Below are 25862 nucleotides of genomic sequence, written 5' to 3' on the forward strand. Positions count from 1 at the left end.
TCAGACATTAGGGATTGCTGTCACTAGAAAAAAAAAACAATCTTGCAACTAGTGTGGGAAGAGTCCTGTAACAGCAGGCATCAGCAGGCAGAGTTATGTGCACACATATTTTCAAATAACTCAGCTAAATGATGTTAATGGAGTTTAAAACATTCCCAGCTGCTTCTGTGTAGGTGTGGCAACATTTGTTGTTTCAAAACCTGCATTCAACCTTTTTTGCTGTTGCTTTTTTAATCAGGCACCCAACTTTCAACAGACATAGGCCAAAACATTACAGCCAAAATCCCAATTAATTTTAAGATTTCAGCTTACCAACAATGCCACAACACATCAACATTGTTGCCTTGATTGTTATTATTTTTTCCTAGTGGAAGAATCTAGAATTTTTTAAAAGGACAGCTGAGGAGGCAGCCTGTCTCAGAAAGGAAGCTACTGAGCTGCAGTGACTATAAAAGAGGGGAAACAAAGAAACATACTCCTTTGCAGAAAAAAATAATAATAAAAATAGGCAGTTAATTTTTATATGGTAGCCTATTAAAAATTAATCAGAGCTAATTCTAGGTCTATATTAAGACACAGATTTTCAGTTGTGTTCAGAGCATGTTTGCCCTTTTTCTTCAAAAAACATTAATTAGTGATCAAGATAAAATTTATTAACCTGTTGAATAAAAACCTGTCTGAGAGCCATACATTAACCAGTTTAGCTTGAGTCAGCTGCACTTCATGTTACTCTAAATAAAGTTTTAGGTTAAACTGGAAATTATCTCCTGATCATGTTTGTTATCCATGAAACAGAGAGTGGTCTGGATTGACAATACTGGCAGGTTTCAGTACAGTGACAGCATCACTGCCACTGTAGGAGGTACTCTGAAAGCTACATTCTCTCTGACCTAGATCCTAAGGCCAGTCAAGATGTTCAGTCAAGGAGGAGTGCAGCAACCCATCTATAAGGAGTGCTGCTGCTGGGACCAAACTATACCTAAACTGCACTGGAATATTTATACTTCCCACATTTATTTCCCATGCTTTAAACTCTTGGACTACATTAGAAACCTGGAATAGATCATTCCAGTTCATCTTAAAAGAGCCTCTTCTCTCATGCAGTACCATGGCAGTCTTCAAGTGTCCAAGACAGCATTCCAAAAAATCAATGCAAAGGACTGCATGTCTTTGAAAACTCGCTTCTAAAATTTAATGTGTTATAAAATTTCTTTCAAAAAAGTTTGACCTTCCAGTGTAAACGATTTAGGATGTTCTAGGTAGGCTTTCTAGCAAGTATTACAAAGCAAGTTTGTACCCCAAAATAATTTTCACTTATTCTCCCTTTGGTATCGTTAGAGTCATCTCTTAATTCTCTTAAATGTAGAGAAAATGTAGTTGCTAACATGGATGCATCAGTTATGCTGTCTGAAGATAGAAAACCTATGTGTTATTATAGTGTCAGAAATAATTCAGTTACAAAGCAGTCATACAGGAGAGAATGCTCTTAACAGAATTGCTTCAGTTTTACAAAAAACAGCAGAGAAAGCTCATTGCAACTTTTCTTAAGCTCCACAATAAAACCATCTGAATACACATTTAGGATCATTTTCTTCTGGATCTGAACCATTAGGGGCTCTACCTATCATTTATACCACTAGATGCCTGTTATTATAGCAAATGCCTTAATATGAAGAGCTATAAGGGATTTTTAAAATTATTATCTTCTTGAATTACTTTGGAAGAATTTTTAGGCACTAACTGCCTAAAGCAAAGAATCAGGTAATTTTATTACCATCTCTAAGTCATTTTTTTTATGTTATCTTTCTCTTAGTACCTAAGAATTAAAGAAGTAGCAGAGCTAGGTAGAAATCCAGTGATAGGTGAGCTGTTGTAAGGAGGTTCTAAGCACTCTAACATGACACTGATGTTTAGGGTGGAACACCCCTACTATTGTCTTCAATAACTCTTATTCTCACAGTCACTTTGATAATGAAAGACTAGCTATGCTGCCAGTAGCTTTTGGTCCTGGTTGAGCACAATTCAGAAGTTCCTATAAAAAGCATTTTGAGAGTATTGGTGGTTTGGAAGAGGAGTTATCTGCAGCAACACTATGTATCATCCATTGTCTGCCTATCAGTTTCATTACAATAATCCTTCAAAAGATCTTGTTTTGCAGTGTGAGGGGCAGGCAGAAGATAAAGTTCCAGTAAAGTCAGTAGAGCTTTGAAACGCCCATGACTGTAATGACAGCCAGATCCTTGTGAGGTCCTAGAACCGTCATATATTAAGCCATGCAGTAAAAATATGGACTTGTTTTTTATCAGAATATTTTATGGAGTTAAACACAAAGACTCCAAATCCCTACTGTTCATACTATGCTGAATTGTTACAACCAGGCATAAGGAAAATATATTAGAACATGTCAGAAAAAACAAGCCAACTTGCAGAAAAGAAATAAGATGCATGAAAAATTAATTTCCAAAGAATCTGTACCTTTTAAAAACTGACACGAATTTACAGCATTGCATAAGCAGAATTAAAAGACAACACAAACTCCAAACATGACCAAATACATGAATTAATATGGCAGAAGACAAAATAACATCATACTACTGATGAGAGATTAATGCTATGCAAAGACAGAGCCTATCTAATCTTTATTACTAGTGACAGCTCTCAGTTACAACCATAAAAATCCACTGAGCTCCATAGCTCTGTTCCTCTACGTACACATGGACTGAACCAGTCTGCTAGAAGAAAAGCTCAAGAATTCAAAATGTTCACAAGCCACGCTGCTATCCAGCATCTTTTGTATGCAACAAGTACTAAGATGCAATGTCATCAAAATCTACCTCTTATTTCATGTATGAAGAACACTATCGACTTTAATTTGCTAGTTCCATGGATTTTTCTATGGAATTCAATGACAATTGCTTTAATATGACCTACTGTGGCTGGAGTCTTCTATGTAATAAACCAAACAATTGCTAATAAGCGATCACACACTAGAAAAACCTGTCTACCTGCTCTAGTGACCCAAATTGTAACAAAAAATTCACTATACAATCAAGAGCTAAGAGTGAGATTGGACTCCTAGGTCTTGAGGAGCAAGGAAGATACTACATTTTCCAACTACTCTAAAAATATTTTTAAGCACTGGTTTTAAATTTTGAAGGTAAATTCTAAATAGAAAAAGGATATTAAAACATTTTTAAAATAATAAAAATCAATCAGTTGTCTTTGTAGTTGTTTGATATCCCCCTAATCAGACAGTTACATTAAATAATGTGATCAATTTACATGTAATTTAATGTAATATTTTATGTAATTGAATATAATGAAACATATTAGAGCTTAGGTGAATAGTGACAAATCATAATTTTACTTACAAGTACAGTAATTACTCTTATTTCTAAAACAAGAAGTAGCTCATTTGAGGGTGGTTGCAAATATAAAGCCAAAACACAGAAAGCAGAAATTCAGCCTTGGATACTCACTTCTTAAACATAGGTATAACATTTGAGGACTGATTTTCACTCAGCTCTCTACTGTTTTCAAGGAGATTATCATTCAGCAAAAACACTGAACTACTTTACGGTCACACTTTTTACTAAGAGAAAGCTCAGTAAAAGAACCATATATGTTTTTTGAAATGGGTAGGAACCAAGGTCATCTTGATCGCAGATGGTAGAAGTTAACTTAACTAGCAAATTCCCTTTCCAGTGTGCATCTTTTTAAAGTACGAGCAAATCATGATGAGCTGATAAAACCTTTAAATCTGAGGAACCTTCTTAACTTAGATTAAAACCTCACTTTGAAATAACGGGAAAACAATCTCTTCTCACTTACCCATCTTCTTTTACTGCAAAAGTACATTCATGTACTTAAACAAGCAACGGATTTTGCATATGTGCTTCGATTTTAACTGTGACAAATCAGAACAACTTCCCCACTGGGGCAAGAGCTATGGAATTTAAGTTGCAAGTGAGACAAAGGATGAAATGCTTGTCCTTTTGTTATGGTTGTGTAACTGGATGTCAGAGCTGTGCCCACATGTACACCCAGTGCACTTAATTCCCTGGATGGTCCAGCGACTCCCCAGCTAGTCATCTACACGGTTAAGAGCAGAACAGCTGGAGACAAGACTGAACTCCTAGCTGCCCTCAAGACAAAGTGCTACCCTATGCAAAAAAAAGATTCAACAACTTTCTTTAAACAAATACTCTGCCCATGAGCATCTAACATGATCCAGAAGGACAAATTGAATGATTCTCATCCTTGAGCTTCTGCAGCAAAGGAAAAGAGAGCAAAACATCCTTTTCGAGGTGATACTGAAAAGGACTGCCAAGTCCTTTAATATCATTGTTCTCCAGGAAACACAATACATCTCTGAAGAAGGGCCATGAAGGGTTCGCATGCCCAAACCTGAATTTTTACAACTATACCAGTTGTTAATAAAAGATAATGCCTGAATCAACAATTCTTGTCATGCCTACCACCCTTAGAGTTCCAGAGTTATACTAAAGGACCATTAAAAACTCTTTTCATAGTAGATCTAAAGATCTGGAAAAAAAGTTCAGTGTTATTGAAGTAGGGATGTGAAACCATTGTCTAGATAGGTTTCCTTCTCTCAATTTAGAATGGCAGTTCAATACAGTAGAACCAGCTCTTGTACTGATAAAAATAACTTCCAAAAGTGTGTGACTGAAAAAAACTAAAAGACTCAAAAATTTAAATTAAAGTGTGGGGGTTTAGTTTTTGTTTTAAATGCACATACATTAAAAGCTTTACTCCTTTTGTTATTATTTAGGGTCATTGAACAGTTGGAATCTTGCTTTAACATTTTACCTTAAATATGCAGGTCCTAAGCAACCTTTTCTCACATATAATATAAGTAAACAGTATACCAAGTGTATCAGACAGGAAAAGAAGTTCATAAGCCATTATTAATAATCATTAGTGATTCCTATAAAGAAGGAAAATCTGCAGCTTTTTTTTTTTTTTTTTTACATTAATTTTTAGCTCCCACTTGAAACTTCTGACTTTGAAACTCAACTGTTTTTTTCCTGTCAGGAGCACAGATTAACAATTTCACTATACAGAAATTATGTTATGTTGATTTAATTAAGACTGCAGGATGATGAAGAATTAGTATGAGAAACTGCGAAAACAAGCAAGCAAAAAAAAAACCCCAAAACCTACACTGGTATCTCAAGACAGAGTCTTAATATTCCAAAAATTTTTCTCTTATTTCATATAGATTACTGACCCAATATTTCATAAGCACAATTAAATTAATATATGAAAACAATCTAAAGCAATGACACAAAAAAAAGAATGCTAGTTCATATTTCTTCCAAAATTCCTCTTATCAAGTCAAGACCCTATCATTTTTGCATGAACCAGTTTTGGACCTCCCGAAGGCCATGTCACCCATCATGCAACTCTGTTATCCATTTAATGAAAACTGTGCAATTACTTTCAAGCATAATGTGAAGACTATATTTTACTTAAGCTAGTAATGAAGTGTGCAGGTGAAACTATTGGTTCTTTACAATATAACTTGGTTTAGTTGAAATCAGCTCATTGGATCCCTAGCTTGATATTAAGAATCTAACCCTAACCGAAGTTTGTGAGAAATCTATAATACATGTCTAAGAAAATGCAACTGAGTTTCTGAACTAAAGCTTTTATAATTTGGTATGACACTTTAAAGTCCATTCTGACTGCTGCTTCCATTATTTCAGGATTTCAATCTGCATTTAGAATCTGAAAGTGGAGAGAGATCTTCAAACCTAAACTTGAAGAGTAGACTAAATTCAAAGGAAGATTTGAATTCCAAGCACACCAAAGTTTTTGTACGTTTCACTGCTTTTTTTTTTTTTTTTTTTAATGGCTGCAAGAAAATTCTGTTGAAAACAAAATAGTTGTCGACAACACGTGTCCTAAAGAACAGTGGCCAGAAATGTACTTTAATTCACCTCTTTACAGAAGGCTAGAATATGCTATACATTATTTGAGGAGACAACAAATGTTATAATAATGAGCTAAGGGAAAACCCCTATGTGTGGTATTTCTCTGAAACAAAAAATCCCAAACCAAAAACCAACCCCCACCATTCTTTTTCTCCTCTTCAGTTTACCGACAGATGTCAAATATGGTTAACCTTCACTGATTTTCATCCAAAAAAAAAAGTGAGTTTAAATAAAGGGCAAGTAAAAATATCCACTAGAGGGAATACAAGCATTAGCACACAGAGGTAACAAAGAGAAACAGTGACTGAAGAAACTGAAAAATCAGCATCTAACAACATCAAGGAATTTTAATATAAAACTTACAGAGCAAATTTATACAATTCAGGTTTAGAGATATGACTACACTTCGATTTTTACAAACCCATCTTTCCAATAGAAAGAAAAATACTCTTAATTGGCACTTAAAAAGCTCTGTTTGTACAGATCTTTAATAATCCTTCATAAGACACAAATGACATTTTTATGGAAGGGTAAGGGAGCATGTTTTTATGTAATTTTACATTTATGTAAGAGAACACAGTTTTTTAAATGAATTTCTAAAGTTACAATATTATACTATTATAAAAGTAAATTTAGCGTGCTGAACATTTGGAGAGAAAAACAATACTTTGGTTTCAGATTGTTAACAAGCCTTTTGCACCAGTAACTCTTATTTGCAATTCCCACATGAATAAAAACAATAATATTTCCAAAAGTCTAATTGGAATACAGTTCCTGAAACTTGACTTATTGTCCTGTGCATCTTTTAGTCCTTTGATAAAACTCTAGAAAGAGCTTTTACAAATTGTTAATTCCTATTTAATGTGACCCTAAGAAATGTCACACTGAATTTACATTAATTTTTCTGGGCATGATATTACAGTGGTAGCATACCAACTGCCAATACTACTAGCACTGCAAGATTAAGTTCTTTCAAGATTATTTCAGTCAGAAAACACCATGCCTCTCTATATCCGTCATATTTGCCAGCATAATTTTCTTATCTTCCTCAGTGCCATAAAATCAGTCTCAGACTATTATTTCTTAGAAATATCCATCTTCTACGGTAACTACTTTTTTATGAAATTATCTGAATAATTTACAACATCTGATGCATATATCCTCTATAGTACAGATGCATTCTTTTTTGTCACTTGACTTTAGGGTAGGACAGAGATGTTAAAAGCTAAATCTGATTAAAAATGCCTATAAAACAAGGGACGAAATTTAGGTATGTAAATAAAATCTAGAACCCTGAATGTGGCGCTGAGGGACTCAGCAGACAGTGATGTAAAAATCTGGCAGAATTCACTTTCAACTGCACCTCAGATGCTGAGCTCCTTAAACTTTGTATTTTGTACGATAAGCAAATAAGGACATTGAAGCCAAGTGTCCCACCCTGGAAGTATGAAGCAGTATCTCTCTAACTTTGATCTGCATACCTACATTTCCTCTAAAACCAGGTACCTATTCCCTCCTCCTCTTTTAAAAGACTGAAGGAAGAACTATTTACCTTTTTCAGGTGACGGTACTAAGTCTAATAGTCATAACACCCGTACAGGAAATAGAACAAGGAATCATCTCCTCTGTTTTTCTGAGATACAAACCCAAGTATTTTCCTGTCATCCAGCATGGCTTGGGTGAGGGCTATTCAGTTTTCCAGCTCAACCTAAAACCCAGATGACAAGTCAATGTGAAATTGTATTCGTATACTGAAATGCATTCATTCTGACACACAGCGCTGGTTTGTTCTTGTAGTTTTGCTTGGGTGATTATAGAAAAATAGGACAAAATACATTTATGCCTTTTTCCACAGAATCTCTGCCACAGCAGGTGTGAAAAAATACCTATTGAATGTCTCCTGCTTTAGCCACAAAACATATTGAATATTTTCTGCAGCTGAGTGGTCTGAAATGGAACACACCCAAATGGAGCATGTTATAGTTAGCCCCTTAGTACTGTATCAGAGGTAAATCTGGTTGTAAGGGAGCTAGTTTTAGTTACTCACTGGCAACCAGGTTCTCACACTTAGGCTGCTAAACAGGACAATTTCTTTGTTCTTTTCAAATGTCCTTGCTAACACCATTGTCAACATTTCTCTCAAATCCAGCATAAGTGTTATTGGTGTAGCCATGTAAATATGACTTTTGCTGTTGCCAGTAGAAGGCCATAGTTTTTTTGTGTCCCGGAGAGCAGGGCCGCAGGAGCTGTCTGGGCTTGTACTGGCCAGAGCTGGATGAGGCTTACTGTCCTGTGGCCAGTGGTCTTGAGCCCATGGGCTCCTTAGCTCTGTGAGTGCCAGGGCTGGGGAAGCACCGGCACCTGGGGGTCAGTGGGTGACCACCCGCGACCTGGTGCCGGCTGAGGCTGGGGCACGAACATGAGCAACTTCCAGGCTGTGGCTGGGAACCACTGGGAAGGCAGAGTGATATGAAAATAGGTAAACACATGTAGCCAAGACCGCAGGGGAGCTCCACCCTCCCCAATGTACATTATACATTTCTAACAGAATACATCATTTTGGAGGTCTAGATTCTTGTATTGGGAAAGCAATGAAAGCAGCTTGGGAAATTTTTGGGTTGATTTTCCCATGCCTTCTGGGAAAAGAAAAAAGGAAAACGAGTGAGTTTCAGTTTAAATGTCTGGTCTGCATTCAGCCTCTCTTTTCTATTCAAAGAACATGAAGTATAAGGAGGAGCAAAGGGAAGGTCTACAATATGCCTTTGCATTTCAGCTTGGTTTCCATTGAAAAGTTACTGGAGAGGAAAACTGAGACACTTAAATGCCCTGAGTTACCCAGAGACATCACTGTTGGGATATGCTATCCACTTCCTAACAACCAACTAGGGCAACTTCGAACTTCCAAGTAGCTTTTTTTAAAGACTTCTGCTACAAAACACTACACTGGCTTGAAAGACATGCTGTTCAAAATCAGAAGATTGATCAGAACTGCTGCCATCCTGACTTTGCAACAGTTTACCCTTTCAGAGCAAAGTGTGCCATGTGGACCTAGTGTCTCCTCATCATTGGATCAGAAGCTAAGACACATCTGACCTAGCAATTTCTGCATCTTTAAAATGTTATTAGTTTACCCTAATAAAACTAGGAATTATGGTATGTCTGGCATACCATATTTATTCCATATTCTGAACACAACAGCATTTGTGTCATTCTGCCATTATGGTAATGAGGTACCTATTACCCCTAAGTGCTGAAAAACTCTGGTAATACTGTAGAAAAAGACAACAAGAAATTTCCATCCAAATAATACTGTCTTACAAGGCTTTTGACAACTGCACTGTTGTGACTCTGAAAGACAGTTAATCATAAGTTGCTCTTACCCATAAAATATATCAATTGAATTTTGAAATGTGACATAATTCTAAATTTATGCTGCTTGTTTTGACACACGAATGATTTGTCACGTTTCTATCTGGGAGCACCAGTTACCTTTAGGGGAGGTAGGAGAGAGGAGAGTAGTTTCTGTATTTTGATCCAGAGTGGCTCGGCTGGCAACTGCCCAGCCACCCTCCAGGTATTTCCTGAAGGAGCTGCCCTTGCAGTGAGCAGGGAGAAGGGCTGTAGCTCTCACTTGATGCATGAGAGCTGGTTACATAGTTGGCAATAGGCAACTGTGTTGCTACACCGAGTATTTAGGAATATGGAATTGTCACTCTAATGACTTATGTGTGATGTTATCTTTAAATTAATACATCCTAAATTCCTTGTGAACTTAAAATACAGTGTACTTCCATATGACTCAAAAGCCCTGTTCTGTTAATTAAGAGCTACAGACCTATATAATGTGTTAACTTAGGGCTGGACAATTAGCTTTACATTGTTATAGGAATGGAACTGTGTTAAATGAGCGAGAAGAGCACAGTATTTTGTGGTACATTGACACCCCAATCTATTTTCAGTTACTCTGGTGTAATTTGCTGTAAATTTATGATGGTGTTAATTAAGATCAGAATTTGGACTTTGAGGTTTAATCTACCTTGTTTTGTGTGCATGTCTCATTATAACCGAGCATAAACTGTTATTAAATTATTTCTATGGTACAGTACTGATTAAAATGCTTGGAGTTTAGTTACAGGCTTTTTTGATGTTGCATTCCTCTGAAAGTATTAAATGATGATTTTATATTTTATTCATGTTCACACTTGAGAAAAACTGTATGTCCAAAAAAAGAGAAAGAGCATTTAGAGAGGGGTAATTACTCACTGTAATTTAACTATGTTACTTGGTCTAATTTCCTTGAGCCTGATCCTATGCCTACTAATACAAACATTATTCTTGAAAGTAGAACTAACAAGATCTTTTCAATGTTTAAAAATGATACACAAACGTTTCACTTCCCCCCACCCAGAAACTAAAAATTAAATTGTATTGTAACTAACAAGTGAAGCTTAGATAAACAAAAAAGTTCTAACTACCTAAGATTTAGTGTTATAGAACTAATTCCGTTATGTTAGAGTTTGAACTTGTGAAAGACAATATCTGGTTTTTAAAACCCCATTTTATCAGTGTAATTTTAGAAGCTTTCTCCTTTCACTAAGAAAAAGATCTTTCTGCTCTAGTATAAGTTCAAATACAGTTTCCAGCCATGGGTTGGGATTTTTATGGAAGTAGCTCATCTTCTGAAGGAAGCAGAGGCAAGGCACCTATCATTTCACAAAGTTGCAAATCTCTGGCAGGTACTCCTGGCCTAAAATATGGTGGCTTAAATAAATAGATAGTATAAGCAATATTTCTATCCATTTGCAGCCTTTAGGAAATGTAGTCATTATTACTTCCCAGGCAGATCTTCAGTTGGTTTCAACTATACCTACCAAGTATGTCTCAGAAATCTAGATCCTGGTCCTGCCCAAGCCTGGAAAGTGACGGTCTGGGAGGCTGCTCACAGGTACGCAGTGGCAAGCACTGCAACTCGGTTTCCCTAGCAAGGTACCAGGTCCCACATTCTGACTCGGATGCCAATTCTGTCTGCAGCATAGATCAAATTATCTTACAAATCAGAAAAAAGAGAAAGGAATAACTAATGCCTAAGGTTAAATTTCTCCATCAGTATTGGCCACATGTGCAAACTAGCAGATGTTGAAAAATGACGAGATCCAGCATCTTCAAGCTCTGTCTTAAAGATATATTGGTACTTTCAAATGGCCACATGCTACTGTCTCTTCCCACAGCACCGCCTCAGCATAGAGCGCTTTGCTCTGGGCCCGTCAGCTTTGCTGGCACTACCCTGCCTCATACTTATCAAATAGTAGGAGTTTCTTTTTAGCTGGGAAGCTCTTGAGAGAACAGTTATTGCTGAGGAAAGGTTATGCCTGCAATTCTTGTGGTATTTTTGGTTCCTACTCCTGGTTTTCTTTAACATTTTCTCAAACTATTCTACATCATGAAACACTGAGCTTCTTAAAAAACATCCAAAATACAATCTTTTCTTGGTGCTGTATTGCTGAAGCGAGCAGAATCCAACCTGTACATGACACATTAATCAAGGAATATTTCTGAAACTGGAAAAAAAGGATTTAAGTTCTTCTCTCAGAAAAATATGTGGGGATAGCTCAGAATGTTAACACGTTATAGATACAGTCAGAAACTACAAGAGCAATACGTACTCATGTTTTCCTTTACACTTAAGCCGAGCTTAGGAAAAAAACTGGTGCTAAATGCACTCGGTTAAAAATGTGGAAATTCTTTTTTCTGTCAGGATACCAACAGAGCGAAGTATATAGTATTTCCAAAAGCTTGAAGCACACACAAGAGGCCTTGACTTAGTATGATCACTTTTCATATGATGTGGCAGACAAAGGTCATGCAAGTCACACCTGCCAGGTACTGCAGTGACCAGTCATCACCCACACATCGCCTTGGATACTATCTACTCAGCACACAGGGTCTGAGGCTTACTCACAAACAGTTATTTTGAGCACTGCCTGTACTTACAACATATTCCAACACAGAATTCAGTCTGGATAAGCAAGACTTTCTATCAAAAGTTCGTAACACGGTAAGCTGCCACGTGACCTTTAACAAACCTAACCATCCAGGGATTTATGCCTCCTTGGAGCATTTGCTTGATGCACATGCAGCAAATGTTTGCTCAAACTGGGAGATATTCCAGGTGCTGAAAACACATATATTTATTAATCATTCCCTAGAAATCTATGGAGATATAAATGTGAAATTACATAGCTTAGTTCAGATCATATATTATGTTTTTGGATGCAGTCTCAAAGCCACAGAGCAGTAATTTTCTTAAAAAAGATCTACAGGAAAAATATGACTTACAGAAACCAGGGCTTAGACGCCATAGGTAATCATGCCTATCCTAAGTGAGCAATATTAACCATTGAATCAGGTTTAACCTGCAAAGCTGAACGTATGAGATACTGTTGCTAAAAAAATAACATCCAGCTTTTGGAAACAGATGAGAAAACAAACCAAAATCCAAAGAAAACTTTTTTTTCCACATGACCAATCAGAAAGACAGATCTCATTTTTTTGGTCATAATTTTGATGTCCTTGTCTTTATTCTTAAAGAATACATCAGGTCATATTTCCTTAGACAAAGAAGAACTCAAAACAGAAGGATTTTTCTTAATACTGTGCCTCTTAGAGTCAGCAATGAGCCCCAAAACAGCCACCTGCCTTTTCTGTCTTGTTTTGAAACACGACACTGATGCTGTTAATTCCTCATTACTCACTCTATCTGCCTTGCAGAACTTCCTGTTGTTTTCCCTCATAAACACATGCATTTTTAATCAGCACCTAAACCGCATGTTTATTTTATCAGTCTCCAGACCACGCACTTCAGCCTTAACTCAACCCTGACACTTTCTATTCTGGACAAAATTCATGACAGTTTTCAGCTCTTTTACAGAAGTAGATGCATATTCTTTTGTACCTATAACAGATGAAAAGGACCAACATGTCCCTTTCTACTCCTGATGATAAACTGGTTATTACATTTCCAAATGTTCCAATCAGTGGTGCTGAGGTTTCAGAAACATGTAGCAATACAGGAGTAATTTTTTTTTGTTTGTCGTCTCTGTCACAGCATACTATTTCTTTATTCATGCCCTGTTGCCCATATGGCTCCACAACTGCTGGATATCACAAGGACATAAACAAGACGCCAGAGACCAAGGAAGGGACAAAAAGGAAAATCTGCAAAGGGAGGTCCTCAGTCTGACATTGCTGCCAAAGATTTCCAGCTACAGCCTGGAGCATGAGCAGCACGCAGCATACATTGACTACGGGAGCAAGACATTATATTTCTCACCACAGCAATTTAAGACCCCAACTTGATAGTGGCTCATATAGTTTAGGGTAATTTTGATGTTTACCAGGTAGTAAAAGGCCTACCAAAGTCAAGCCCACAGAACAGCAGTTTCGCACCCTACATCCCTGATACTCACTTACAGTCCCACCACACCAGCTGAGGACTCCCACATACCAGAAAACTCTTAGAGCAATGAACCATTTTCTTGCCCCTAGTCATGCATTAACAGACAAGGCTACGTAGCAGCATATGAACCTGTAAGTCTATCCACACATCTAGATCAAAGCCAAGAAGACATTTGTGTCACAAGTAATTATTTAAATGTCTTAACTCTAACAGGTGAGGCACTATTAAGGTGATTCCAGCAAGACTATACATCTCCTTTTACATGAGGGTTGTTTTCCCTATTAATTAAAGTGATAAAATCATATAGGAAACCAAGCTCTGTAACGAATTAGTAATGGACTTCAAGCTTACAAATACTCTAAAATAAGTAGGGGTTGAGGTTGCCACCACCACCCACCCCAAAAGACTTCACTAGGAGGCGGAAAGGAAAATTAAATTTACGCAAATATATCCAGCTTGCAAAAACAACTGCAAAATTTATTGTTCCCTCTTCTGTTTGTGTGTATTAAGGATATGTACTGACTTTATGGAATTACTTCAGCAAGCTGTGAATGATGATGCATGAAATGAAAAAAATTCAGTCCAGTGCACAAGAAGAATACAGAGAACAGTAGGCAGTCAACAATACACTTTTTAGAGAAGAATGGATATACACCACACCTTTTTGGATGCAACTGTGCTGAATTCAGTGACAATATCTCACAGTAAGTAGGGGGCACTTCCAGGTTCTCATCAGACAATCAGATTCCAATTCTGCAAGACAGCACTGAATAATTAATTCCAAATTCATTTTTTAAATCTAATCAAGCAATATTTTGTCTCAGTTGCAGGTAGTTGTAAATAGAATCAGCTGGAAGCCTAACAAAAAGATGCATGACCATTAGATCATTGGCCAGAAAAAAATAGCTGGTCATCATCTATATTCCATGTATCTCTATTTTACTCATCTGTTTAATTGCAAGAACAGGCAAATTCCAGGTAACAGAGACAAATGAATAAACCCTCTTTGCAAACCTCCAGCCATTGACTACAGTCTCGGTCATGATACAAAGACCCGTCTTTTAAAAAAACCCATTCATTAAGAAGATTAAACATTTCACCAGGCAGGCATCACAGAATACCTGTTACAGAAGGCAAAAAAGAGACCTGGATGAACTCCAAAGCAGTGGCCTCTTTTCCAATTCCAAGACACAAGACATTACTCCTGCCAGTCAACATTTCAAGAAGCAAGATTACCTATTACTAAATACTTGCCAAAACCAAGATAGGTTGCTTTGAATGCATTCAATTAAAAAAAAAAAACAAACAACCAAAAACCAAAAAAACAACCAAAAAAACCACCAACACCAAAACAAAACAAAGGAGAAATCCACCCATGCCTATATGAGATGACAGATTCGAAAGCAAAGACACCGAAAGAGGCACTCCAGTGTTTTCATTTAGACAGGGAAGATTTGTCTTCCCTTTGCCTTTTTTGGAGTGTAATGTATTCTAGAGATATAGTTGTTTGATGCCATAGGCCTTCAACACAGCTGATCTTTATGGAGGCTGCCTGAAGGTATAATATGAAGATTCCCTGTATGTCCATGTTCCAGGTATACTTGAGAGTGCTGGAGCTTGAGCCATCGTGTGATTAGATGCAGGTTTAGAGCAGCTGACAGAAGAGATACCTTTCTCCTTTAGTATGGAAGGCAATACACAGGAAAGCGAACTGACTAAACATATTTACCTTCGCAGAAAAATGGTCTTTCTTCTCTTACTATTGAGAAGAACATTCAGAAATAAGTGTCTTCCAGAAAGCTGTCAACAATATATTCTAATTAGAATCACAGACACCATGAGGGTACACAGTGCACACGTGTAACTACAGATCCAAAGGTCTTGTAAAAGGAAGCATGATGCTAATCAGCATCTCATTGAGTGTGCAAACCTCTGCCGGTGATGTGTAATGAGACACACATAAATGGCGCTGCCTGAAAAGCCAGGCAGATGATTTCCACTACAACAAATGTTTCTTATTATTTCCATGCAGTACACAAAAACAAACAAACAAACAAAACCACCACAGTTGAAGTAATTTAAAAAAAATATATAATTATTCATAGCCTACAAAAGAAAAACACAGACAACAGTAATGGAAAGGGGCTCAAATATTGTTTGTTTCTTTATTTTGTATAATACAAACTGCATGAAATTGCCACACCATTTTTGACACGCTTGCAAATCAGATAGTGTAACACATCTTGGGAAATTTGCAGTTCAAAGACACAAGAGGCTGTTTCTACAGAATTAATGCAGTCTGAACTTTGTGTGTGAAGAAAGCTAGTTATCCATTATAGCTCCCATTTAAGACAAAACCTGGCAGATAAAGAAAAGCTCAAAGTAATTGAAAAGATACACATTTAAATAAACAAGATATAGACTGGAGTCTTTAAGAATATTTTTAAGCAAAACTGGTTCCCTAATATGTATCAGTATTTTACTGGTAAAAAACCCCCACCTTTGACATATAAAACCCCATTCCATTAAAAATGCTTCTATAGCATTAAAATAACATCCCTTTCTGTCTTGGCTGAGATTGAATGAGAGAGTATTCTGCCCAATGGTTGTGAACATTACTGTGTAACTACTTCCAGGTTCCCTTGACATTAGGCATCACTCTGTTCTTACAGACCTGTTGGAGATGCTAGAGCAGGACCTTAAGTTGAAACCCACCTGCTACATTTTTTTCCTTCATAAAGCTGCTAGAGTATCTGCCTGAGGGCAGTTTGCTAAAAATCTTAGCTAAAGACATAAATGAATACCACCGATGAGTTTCAGATTTCAACTAAATATATTACTAAGTGTGTACAAGAGAAGCAGTGGAGACAATAACGTAGTGTCCTACATTCACACTCACATTACAGGGACTTAAGAGACATATTTAGGACCAAGTGGACAAGACCTGAAATATGGACTTCAATTTTTAATACACTTGCTAGAATAATCTTTTATAAAAATGTAGAACACAAGCATCAGATGGAGAGGTGATTATTCTACTGCCAGTTATTCTGTCAGCCCCTTACAGTCCTTGAGAGAGGAATACAGTTGATTGCTGCTTAGCACTGAGAAAGGGAGAGGACAAATCCTGGATCCCTGTTTAGGATGTAAACAGCATTAGAAAAGAAAATTTAATTGAAGCAGGGTAACTGAAGCATTGAAAAACTGCTAGCAAAGATTCGTTATTGCTCCAGCAAGAGAAACTGTAATACACAGTTTAGGCCTTAGCCTAATATTAAATATTCTACTGTGAGGGTTTGCGTTTGGCGTTGGTTTGTTTGGATTTTTTGTATTGGCACTAGTTGGGGCAGAAGTCTGTGAAGTCCTGGGAAGCTGCCACTGATTTTCAGTAGGGACATGACCTCCAAGCATCTTTTCAAACTAAAGCAGATGTAGCACTCTAACAGTGTAGCTGTACGGCTCTCCTCTCTCCCTCTTGGCCAAAGGCTGTTCTAGTACTCCGTTCAGAGCAGACGGTGTTCTGGCAAGAGGCAGAGAGCTTCCCCAGCTACGTCACCGGAGCCTAGCAAGGGGGATGCCTTCTTGTCCCTACCAGTGAACCTGGACAGGGTCCCAAAGCAGTTCAAAAGCCCTACTGCTCAGCCTGTCAAGGAGGATTTGGGTCATGGCCAAAGGCAAAAATCTCATTTTCTAGAACCTTCCTGGCACAAACATGGGAACCTTGAAAGATTACCGCAGATTTTGGGGTGGGATTTTTTTTGCAGGATGTTGTACTTCTCTTCCTGCTTTGCTTTTGTCCAGGTTGCTTGAGAGTAATGTTGTGCACGAGGATTAACTAAAAAGGCTAATTTTTCAGCCATAAAGTCAGATCAAGATGTTCAGCTACAAAATAAAAATGTTTAAATGAGAAATAATAGAGATTGTGAGGGGGAACTGAAAGATTGTTTTGCATCATTTTGTTTTAACACAAACATTTTTTTCTGCTACGAAGCAGGATTTATTTTTTTTTTTATTAACATTAGACAGCTGCATCTATCATTTACATTGTTTTGCTTCCACCATACACACCACCACCACCACCACCCCTCCCTAGCATCTCAGATACAATAATCACATCTGAGGAGAGGTGGGGAGCAGAGCAGACATAGATGGGACAGCAGAAAGCACTCTAGTTGGCATGCTTTCCCGAAACAGCATCACCTGTTGCCGCTGGCACAGGCTGGCCTAGACTATTTATTTCACCCATGTAGCAGAGAAAGAAAACAAAATGAGCTTAATAGCCAGTCCTGCCTGAATTTTTATTAAAACTTCATGAAGAAAGTTGCAGAAATTCCCTTCTTTCCATATTAACTGAGAAGTTATAAGTTCATCAAAGCCTTGCAATTCTAGTAAGCAAAGCTTACAGAGAAAAACCAAACTCAGTAAATGGAAGCTAAGGCTTTTGCTCAACCACATTGTAGCCCAGGAAAAATTAATCCTAGCGCTTCCACCACTGTGATCTGTTCCGGTTGAATCTTGTGACCTACATGCATCACAGTGAAATAATGCTTTCAGGTTTGTTTGGGTTTGCTGGGGTTTTCGGGTTTTTTTTGGGGGGTGGGGTTTAATTTTCGATAATCTATTATCAATCTATTTAGCTTTTTAGTAGTTCCTGTTCAACTGTGAAAATGGATTAAAAAAGACCAACTGTTTCAACTGTCTTGCAAGAGAAAATAACTTCAGTACACCTAACCGCTGAACAGAAAATAGCAAAGTTTTACTACCTCAGATAATTTTCATACCTGTTTATTTCTAGACCAATAAAGGAAAAGATAATGACTTGAAAGTTTAGAAATACCAGATATGTTAATTTTTTAATTAATGCTTTTAAACTAACATGGCATTAAAACTGCCATACAAATGTGTCAACCATTACTGTAGTAAACATATATATACAAAACATACATAAAACTCAAGCAATGAGAAATGCGAATGGCTACTCATGCTTAAATTAAAAACATAAATAAATATCCTAAATCAAGATGTTAACTAAATATCAGATTCAAAAGTCTGTTACCTTTCATTACGCTTCTCCTGTCAAAGGCTGGCATGTATAACAATTGTTCCGGAAAAGTTTCTTGCATTTTTAAAAGATGCACAGATAGCTGGAATCCCTGAAATATTTCATTGTTAACACATAGGTAATCACTATGATAAAATCCTAAGGACATCAAAGAATTTAGAGCAGAATAACATGAATAGCTAACAGGTTTACATATACAAAAAGAAATCCTGGCCCTGGTCATGTCAGCCCTAAAACTACTATAAACATCAAGATAACCTGAATTTCATCCTTACTGTTTGACAGCTTTGCAATATAGATTAAACAGTTCCCCAAAGCATATGATTTTTTGTATTTTTCAAAATTAAATCAGTCATTAACGTAAATTTCAGAAAAAATATGTGGGTTTTTTTTTTGTTTAGTTTTTTCCAGAACATTTATCCTTAGGATCTTTTTCCAGATTTCTACAGAGCCAGCAGTCCTTCCACTGACTTCTCTCAGTTTTGGATCAAGTATTTAGTGATCTACATCTCACATTAAAACACTTGACTTACATGATCAAAATACGTAGGGACTTTCGAATAATCACACAAGTTGAGATTTCTGCAACAGTTAGCAAGAGTAGTGTGAAACCAATGAGACAAATACAATTTTAACATAAAATTGAGTTCAGAACACAGCTGCAGACCTTAGGAGGGAAGATGTAAAATAAGGGTGCAGTGGTGTGTTGTAAATACGCAGCAAATACTTCTTAGTATCTCCAAGGTAAAGTGAATAGTGAAATTAAACGACAGGAACAGATCAGAGACAACAGATGGAGAGAAGAATTTTGCAAGAGACGGTCAAATGGAAAGATCAAGCTGTGGTTCAGTAAACACAGAATAATCAAAAGCAAACCATGTTAATTTTGAAATTTCACGTTTCAGTGTTTGAATTACATCCCTACCCTGCAATATATCTCCTCAAAAAATCTAAATAAACCAGAAATCTGAGCTAATAAAATCTTTTACAGTGTACCGATATATTAATTTATTTTTATATAACTTAAATTTGTGAACCATGTACTATAGATAAACTGAATGATTTTGGATGTCCTGGTATATTCAGAGATGATTATTGAGGTTCCTAAGGGATACTCCTTTAACTTTTTAAGTAGATTATGTATAGATATCTTACCATTGTAGACAGGTTAAAAAAGGCACCAACTGAGCATATTCCCAAACCACTACAAATTTCCCATTAAACCTTGCTTGCCTGTTTGAACTAAATGTAACTAGCACTGATACCAAGGTTTTGGGTTTTTATTATTCTTATTGTTGTTTAGAGTGCATAAGAATAGAGAAAGTACTGAGTTTAACGTCATCTCCTTTTCAGATATTTATTCTTTCAGGTCTCACAAGCTGTACATCCACTATTGACTCTGTTACAGCACTGGCTGGATTATATACTTCAAGTTTACCATCCGCATCTACTATTTGTTCTCGTGGGAAAGAAAACACTATATTGCCATTACAATACAAGAAAGAATTAGACATCTCTCTGTCAGCTTACAACTCCTGTTTGAAAGCCCATCATACTAGCAGGTCAACTATACCCAGCACATGTACAACTGCAAACACTAAAACCATAGGAGAGCAACTTTTGTAAAACCAAAAGTTTTTTTTCAGCTTTAACTTTCCACCCAGAAAAGATACTCAGATCTGAAAAGCCCTTCTACTAAAGGTGTTTCCAAAAAAAATTCTGACCATCTTCAGGAGTCATTCTGGTATCAGAGAAGATAAATTGCTGGAAAGAAGACCATAGTCTGCTGCATTCTAAATCAACAAATGAGAAATACTGAGTTATAATTATAGCTCCATACAGATGGTAACTAGTGTAAAATTCCATTACAAGTTCCCCTTTGCCTAATTTGATTTCTCATACATTAAACAAAAACCTCCAAAAAGACTGACCAAAATATAGATATGATTTGCTTGCTTTGGAAATAAAGTTTGACAGATAAGGAAATCTTGCACCAGATCTCAGTAGATGTTAAGACGGCTAACTTTTATTACTGGTTAATCCAATCCAATGGTAAAAGCTTATTGCATGCCATAACAATAAGGTGCACACACACTGAGAATGAATGCACATCTCCATATTTTCCAACTTTAGACCCACATTGTAGTAAGTATAGAAGACAGTAGGTATGATCTTTCCAAAGCCTGAGAAAAACAAAGGCAAAAGGTTGTCCGTATGCAAACATTATCACCAAATTGCTGGCCCAGGGCTGGATATGCTTACAGACCTCACTGAAAAGCTGTTCAGGTGCACACTCTGCTATGGTGCACAGGAGAGCGCAAAGCAGCACAGACTTTACCTTGTACTCATCACACTTAGAAACATTGAATAATGGACAGAAAAATAACGTAAATCATCAACAATGGCTTTGTACTTTTATAGTCTGAAGTCCAGGTTTGTGCTGTATTCATAAGAGGCCTGACATGCCTCGGCTTAAGCTCGAGTTATGCAAATCCTGGCAGACTGATCTGCAGAGGTTTTGTGCAAGTTTCATTACAATTCACATTTGTGCAGTTCCAGTCTCTGCTCACTGAGTCTGGAAATTTCCGCTTGTTGGAGTTGAATGAATGGTTCATAGCCAAGAAATTCTTCACAGTTATGGTTACTTAATTCCCTTAGGCACTTGGAATTTACATGTGAAATATGTGTGCATACATATGTGCTTGTACCACAGGTGTCCATGTGTATATACCACATGTATGCACAGAAGGGCAAAACTGTGAGCATCTGACATAGTCAACATTTATAGAACTCTGGCAATGCACAGTAAAATATAATTTTGTTACTACTGATGATAAAGTCACATGCCAAAGTTTGTGTTCCTAGCATCAGTCTTCTCAGAATTACTGCCACAAACACTTCCATACGAGAATTTAAAACACTAGTAGCCTCTCAACCACATGACTGAAAATCTGATTTCCTTTAACAGTTCAGTTTGATTTTTATATTGGTTTCAATCAATATTGTTATGATGCAATTCTCACTCTGCTTTATCTAAGCACATCTATTCACACATGTGGTCAGTTCACATACGTGGTCAATTTAACAAGACTGTCAACTCAAGAAAACCAGCTGTGATGGAGTTGTACCTACCTCCAAAATCTTCCCAACCCACTGGTTACAGGATAATTTGTAAATGCCCTTGCAACAGGTGGCACCATGATCTGCTAATCCTGATTTCAGACAGGTCTGGGGGAAAATCAATGAGTAGCACTCACGCTGAAGGTACTGCCTCTGGCAGTAAGTTCGCATAACTTTATCTTTGATGAAAAGGCACTGGGATTAATAACACTGAGAACAGAGACAAGACATGAAAATAGTTTTTTTCTTGCTGGTTTTGCTGTCAGTGTTTAAGCAGGACTACTAACCCTGGTATGTCTGATCCTTGGATCATCCCTTTCCTCCTCCCCAAAATTAAACAACAAAAATGCATCTCCTTAGAAAAAGTGTGCTTTCACAGGAGCTAGATCATATTTTGTCCCTCTTGGCCCTCCCCTGGGGAGCTGAAGTTAGTGAACTGACTTTTATCTTAACAGCACAGCTCCACAGTAAATAAAACACTTGTCAAAAGAATGCTGAAAATTAATGCAGAAGGCAACCAAGAAACTCAGAAAATGCTGCAGCTGGAGGTTAAATGTTCCAACTGCAACTCCCTGAGAGCCTCTGGCACAGTGTTTGACCCCTGCTGGCTTCTGAAGTCAGCAAGAAACGGGAACTCACCTAGCACATATGCAGCATATTACCCTGACTGTTAGCACAACAGACAACAAGCCACTCAAAATCTGCCTGTGTCCCTCTAGCAAGCTTGGTTACTCCATTGGGTTATTACCCTGCTTGGATAGCCCTTCTCCAGTATAGATTTGCTCTACAGTTGCCTGGGTTCCAGAAATGAATGCATCCATTTTGGAAACAGTGGCTGAAAACATAGAGATCTTCAGATTATTTTCCTAATTCTAGTGTTTGGGTTTTTTTCCAGGCCCTTTTAGATTAGCTGTGTTTCTGCAAAATTTTTATACCTTAAAAAGTGTCAGGAAAAAATGAGACAATGTTCAACGTTCGTACATTTTAGTACCCTAACAATAGCCTTTTTTGAGCATAACTACTTAAGTAGAAACTAATACTGCTTAAGTCATTCAGATACGAGCTAAAACTGGAATGCCAAATCATCTAACTTTTGGAAGGCATAACTGAAAGAAGTGTAGGGGGAAAACAGGGAGAGTTTTTGTTCTTAAATTCCTAAATAAAAAGCCCAGGTGCAAGCTGCTTCCTTGAAGTGAGACTAGCCCTTAACTTCGTGCAAGTCTAGATACCACCTTTTACTCATCACTACCTACCCTTGAGTGATATATATATCTAAAAATACAAGTCTACATCAGAAAATGAGACATTTTACGTATAAAAGACATATCAAGAAGTAGTATCATTTCTCTATAGAAGACTGATAGCAGTTCCATTTAGAGAGGTCACTTTGAACCCACGTCCAGAGTGTGATTGTAGTATATGATTTAGTAGTCAATATCTTTTCTCTTTTTCTCCATAATACTTCTGTAGGTAAAGTATCCACTTTTAGCTAGAACCTGAATGTCCCAAGGGAGAGAGTTTACTCACTTACTCAATTCTTCATTTCTGCCACATTTTTAGCATTTCTGTAAAGACTATGTATCTGCAAATATCACATCCTTTCTACTGCATACTGAACTTCTGAAAAGAAAATGGTTGAAAAGAAAGATAACTTCACACAGATCCAGATTTAAGAAGGTATTCTGGGGAAAGAGGTGTCATAGGTTTGTGCTGGGGTTTTTTTTCAGAATACTTGACAGTTTTTCTTTGGGAAGACGGAGAGGGGAAACAGCACAAGGACATCCTGGCAAGCGTTTCAAAGTATGGTAAAGTTAGGGCAAGAATAGTTCTTCAAGAATCCAGGTAGCATCCTCATTGTGCAGCAGGAAAAGAAAAAAATTCATACCCGGGAGCTATAAAAGTCTGAAAGGCATGGAATTTAGTTCAGTTACCAGTGGCTTTTGTAAGTAAAGAAAACTGAGTTCCACTAAATATAGAATTTGGAACTGCAATCCAATACCTATTTGAAAAAATACTGTCTTACAACAAGATTTCCATCTAAACACCATTTGTATTATGATATTTGTCTTGAATTTTAAATGAGCACTGCAAACATGATCTTTAACAAATCATTTACTACAGTGTAATGAACAATCCTAATTTATAAAGATTTGAAGTTATTAATTTTGCTGTTTAATTTGTTTAGAAACACTACTTCAAACTGGTATTAACAGTGCTGTCTCTTGAAATTTATTAGAAAAACAAGACTATATTTGGCTATATAAAAATTATTTACATTTTATTATGTTTCCAATTCAAATGAATGAAAGCCAGGATATTTGGTAGAGAAATTTGACTTTTTCATAAAAACTTCTCCAAGTTTGTAACAACCTTTTGCAGAGTCTGGCAGCAATATGCACCCTGTTTGTGTGTACATATATATGTACTTTTTTTTTTTTTTTTCCACTGAACAGGTATGTAGGTTTCAATAACATAGCTTGAAAGGTCTTTCCTTTATCTCCCTTTAAACTCTCAAAGTTGTCCATGCATGGGATCTGAGAAAAGTTCCTACTTTACCCTGACCAAGAACATGTTATCGAACCAGAACATGTAGAGAAGGAGGCAGGAAGTTTTGCCGAGTTTTTCCTTTAGTCCAACGTTCAATGTATACATAGACAACATTTCACCAAGATACTGAAACTGAAGTTTTCAGCTAGATATCAATTTGTTTAAGATCATCACCAGAACGCAAGTTCGAAGTAATGCTTACAGTCTAACAAGAGCTCATGGAAACATTTTCAATTCCCAGTATTTCTGGGACATTAGATGTCACAGCCATTACAGAATGTAAGTCCTCCATCTTGTCACACTAAATAGGACAGAATGACCTTTTAAAATCAGCTTTCCCAAAACAAAAAGCACATAATAGTGACTTTGCATTATTTAACCTTCATTACTATTCACTGGATAAGTTAGTACTCTGGGATATCAGTCTTGAAAGGCTGTACTGTTAATGCTCACCTTTGCCAATCTAGACAAAAGCACTCCTCATAGCTGAGGGTCATTAGGAAATACTACTACACCTTCTGCTTCTACAACAGGCACCTTAATTCCTGCAGAGGTACACACACTATTTCACAAAACAGCCTTACTAAGATGCATAGCGCACAATGCAAAGCAGATCCACTTGTGATAAAATTCATTCATGGTAAATTTTTGGTGTGCATGATCAATAGAGAGTGCACAGGTTTCCCTTTTACTACAGAAAAGAATATGAGGGAACTTTACCCTACTGATGTTCAAGTCACTCACTCCACTATTCTTAAAGCATCCAGCTACCATAGCAAATAACAGTAAAGAAGATGAAGCAGTAGAGCAATTTTCAAAGTCAAAGCTTTCTACTGCATATTCTGTCATCCAGTTTCACAGCTCTTAGCCTGTGCAGCTGAAAAGAGCAAAACTGACATATTAAATCACGAAAAAGCTACGCTTTTAAACAGTTTGCTCCAACAGCCACTGAAAATCCAACAAGTGCTAGATCTGGGAGAAAAAAAAAAAAAAAAAAAAAAAACAAAAAAAAACCCAAAACCAAAAAGAACACAAAAGATGACCTTTTTTTTTTGTAACTATGTAACAATTTTAGGTCTTTAAGATTTCAGTTCTTCCTTTCAAGTTGAACGGACCTGTTGAACAGGTTCAGATATTACTAGGAACAAGTCAACAGATACTTATACACAGCAACACATGATTGTAAATCCCCACTCTCCTTCAGAAACAAAGCTGAAACCACACATGCAGAGCTTATCTTGCTCAAAGCCTTCTGTACAAAAGGACACCCAAAAAAGCCGTAGGGTTCAGTACAGGTCTGCAGCCACGCTCTTATTCCTGTGGCTCAGAAGCTATACCTTAAAAAACCACACAACCATCACCCTAAAATATTCTCATTGCAGACACACATTTAATGACCCCTACTAATACAGTACACAACAGTATTACTTTTTATGGCCTTTTTATTTCAAACGTAACAAAATGACTTGACTCCTTCTCATGTGACGATACCAAATAATACATTTTGAGTAAAAATACACATTCAAATAGATCAATGACTTAGTGGCTAACTGAAGTAAAATCCAGATATCATGTATCAAAAAATGACATACCAGAATAGTAACAGTGTCACAACAAGCAATGAAGATATACAAATTACTTTCAGCTGAAATTAGATTCAGTTTTTCTCTAAAGGATGACAGGAGGTGCTTCTTCCATTTAATAAGCCATACATTAACTG

The sequence above is a fragment of the Falco biarmicus genome, chromosome 11, assembly GCF_023638135.1.
Source record: "Falco biarmicus isolate bFalBia1 chromosome 11, bFalBia1.pri, whole genome shotgun sequence".
NCBI lineage: Eukaryota > Metazoa > Chordata > Aves > Falconiformes > Falconidae > Falco > Falco biarmicus.